This window comes from Nymphalis io, chromosome 5 (assembly GCF_905147045.1).
Source record: "Nymphalis io chromosome 5, ilAglIoxx1.1, whole genome shotgun sequence".
NCBI lineage: Eukaryota > Metazoa > Arthropoda > Insecta > Lepidoptera > Nymphalidae > Nymphalis > Nymphalis io.
Genome location: NC_065892.1, coordinates 7,976,736 through 7,980,275, shown reverse-complemented (window position 1 = coordinate 7,980,275; position 3,540 = coordinate 7,976,736).

Genomic DNA, 3,540 nt, shown 5'->3' with positions numbered 1-3,540 from the left:
CATGCCTATTGAACATGACCTTGGTCTTGTCCAAGTTCATACCGAGACCGACACACCGGGAAGACTCGCCTAGGCTACGCAGCATTTCGGTGAGTTGTTCCAGCGACTCTGCTATGATGACGATATCGTCGGCAAATCGAAGGTGTGAGATGTACTCGCCGTTTACATTGACTCCATACCTAGTCCAATCCAGCGTTTTGAAAACGTCTTCCAACGCGTTGGTGAACAGTTTCGGGGATATTACATCCCCCTGTCTCACCCCTCTGCGCAGTTGGATCGCCTTCGTCTTACAGTCCTGGATGTGGACAGTCATTGTAGCGGCGTTGTACAGACATCTCAGTACCTCGATATATCTCCAATCGATATGACATCTCTGCAATGAGTCGAGCACTGCCCAGGTTTCGATGGAGTCGAAGGCTTTCTCGTAGTCCACAAATGCCATACACAGCGGCTGATTGTACTCTTCGGTCTTCTGCACAATCTGCCGAACAGTATGGATGTGGTCCACGGTGCTGTAGCCTGATCGAAAGCCGGCTTGCTCTGGGGGCTGGAACTCGTCAAGTCGTCTGGCGAGACGGTTCGTGACGACTCTTGAGAACAGCTTATACACGTGACTCAGGAGGGAGATTGGTCTGTAGTTTTTCAAGAGGGTTTTATCACCTTTCTTGAAAAACAGTACCACCTCACTCCCGCTCCACGTTTCCGGGGTCTTGCCATGTTGGATGACGGAATTAAAGAGGCTTGCTAGCTCTTTCAGGACCGGAGTCCCGCCTGCCTTAAGCAACTCTGTTGTGATTCCGTCATCTCCCGGAGCTTTGTTGTTTTTAAGCTGTTCTAGAGCCGCCCTAATCTCTCCTTGGTCAACGACCGGGAGCTCCTCGGAGTAATGGGGCATAAGAGGGGCGCGCTGGTCATCAATACTGATTCCCACGGGTTTATCCGATCTTGAAGAGAACAACTGCCCATAAAACCTCTCTACTTCTCCGACAATCTCAGGCCTAGAGGTAACGACCCCACCATTTTCAGTTTTAAGTTTTGTCAGACGCGGCCTCCCAAACTTGCGAGCGAACACTTTCGATCCCCGATTTTGCTCAATCGCAGCCTTGATGGCACGGGTATTGGAGCGTCGGAGATCGCGTTGCGTCAGCGTTTTTATTGTTCGGTTTAAGGCCTTATCTGACAAAAACGATGGTAGTTCTCGTCGTTTTCTCATGAGCTCGAGTGTCTCAGCAGAGAGTTTTGGTGCGTTGTCTTTTCTCTGTGGCGGAAAACACTTGCGGGATGCGTTTTGCAGTATTTTGACCAGCGTGTCGGTTCTCTCATCAATGCTGCTTATGGTTTCCAACGCGGTGAATTGATTTTGAAGTTCCATTTGGAACTTTTCGGAGCCTTGAGCAGCTTGGAGCATGGTAGGTCGGAGAGTAGACCTCATCATTCTCGATCTTTCGGCTTTTAAGTTGATATTTAGAGTGCCTCGAACCAAGCGGTGATCACTTCCGGTATTAAACCTGTTGATCACTGAAACATCTCTAAATATGTGCCTTTTATTCGAAATGATAAAGTCTATCTCGTTCCTTGTCACGTTATCGGGGCTTCGCCAGGTCCACCTCCTCTGAGGCTTTTTTTGAAAGAAAGAATTCATCAAAAAAAGCCCCTGCGCTTCGAGAAAGTTTACCAGCATTTGCCCCCTGTGATTTCTGCAGCCCAAGCCGTAAGGTCCGACTTTCGATTCACCGCTATCTTGTACTCCCTTTAGCATTAAAGTCTCCCATAACAACATTGTAGTGGGCCCTCGAGGTATTGTTGAGGGCCTTTGCGATGTCCTCGTACATCGCTTCGACCACATCATCAGAGTATGTCGAAGTTGGCGCATATACCTGTACAACCTTCAGGGAGTACCTGTCGGAAAGTTTTAGGACAAGGTACGCTACCCGGTTCGACACACTACTGATTTCCACAATGCTGCTAATGAGATCCTTTTTGACTAGAAAACCGACACTACCCTGGGAGAGGTTATCACCTTCGCGGAAGTAGAGTAAGTTACCGGACTCTAGAGTTATCGTGTCCTCCCCCTGTCTTCGGACTTCAGATAACCCCAGTATATGCTGCCTGCCGATACCGCGACCGCTACCTTGGTTGGGCCTAGCGGGCTTGCCGGTAACTGGGGGCCTTTTTTTGGGCGCATCTGCCATTAAGGGAGGGGTTTGCCCATACTCGCCGCGCTGGGCAGGCGTGTTGGCGAGCGCAGTAGGGGGTAAGATGTTTATGGGAGGGGGGACGCTGCTGCCCATCCCCCCTTTTCCCCGTCCCTCAGTCGCCTCTTACGACACCCACGGGATGAGATTGGGGGAGTACTATTCTAAGCCGGTACTCCATGGCGCGATTATATACATATATAACGTAATTCTAAAAACTGAAAACTGTGTTTTTCTCGGAATCACGGAAATAATAGATTAACATCATTTAGAATTCAATTAATGAGGAAGAGACGAAAACGTAACATTCTAAAAGAATAAGTCTATATAAAAACCCATCCTCAACTATGGAATGTCCTTACCTTTTAACACCACCGTTCAAATCGAAAAACAACAATCCTTAACATTGCTGTATGGCCATAAAATATGTGGTGAGTGAGTGATACTTACCCAGATGACAACACACAAAGCTATATTACCAAATTATATATAATTACTTTTGATTACATTTTTTTTATATTCGCCGGGAGGGCAAATGACTCTACCCCACCTGATGGTAAGTGGTAGTAGAGTCCAAACGCGACGACGGCCAGTACAGACGGGAAAAACGTTCTGCACTAGCCGCCTTCGCTTTGCCGGCCCGCAAGATGCCTCTTCACACCTCGTTTGAAGGAACCCGGGTTGTAAGAGGAGGGGAACACGTGAACTGGTAAGGAATTCCATTTTTTGGAAGTGCGACAAAGAAAGGAGTTGCCAAATTTCTTTGTTCTCGATGGAATTGATGTCACTTGTCGCTGAAAAACATATATATATGAAATAAATAATCCATTCGTATTCAGTGAATTCAAAATAAAATAACATCGTTCATCAAAAAAGCGAAGATTTGTTTGAAGAATAGATTTTTTGTTATTTGTGTTTATTTCTTCAATCTTTTTACAAACTGTATAAATGATTTCACTTCTCAGATCTTTGATAAGATACGAATTCCCGTAGGCGATATATTTAATTTATGTTCGTAAATATTATATTTTATGATGAATATCTGATATATTTATGAATTTAAAAATTTAAAAATTTTACTGGTGGTAGAGCTTTGTGCAAGCTCGTCTGAGTAGGTACCACCCACTCATCAGATATTCTACCGCAAAACAGCAGTACTTGGTATTGTTGTGTTCCGGTTTGAAGGGTGAGTGAGCCAGTGTAATTACAGGCACAAGGGACATAACATCTTAGTTTCCAAGGTTGGTGGCGCATTGGTGATGTAAGCGATGGTTAACATTTCTTACAATGCCAATGTCTAAGGGCGTTTGGTGACCACTTAGCATCAGGTGGCCCATATGCTGGG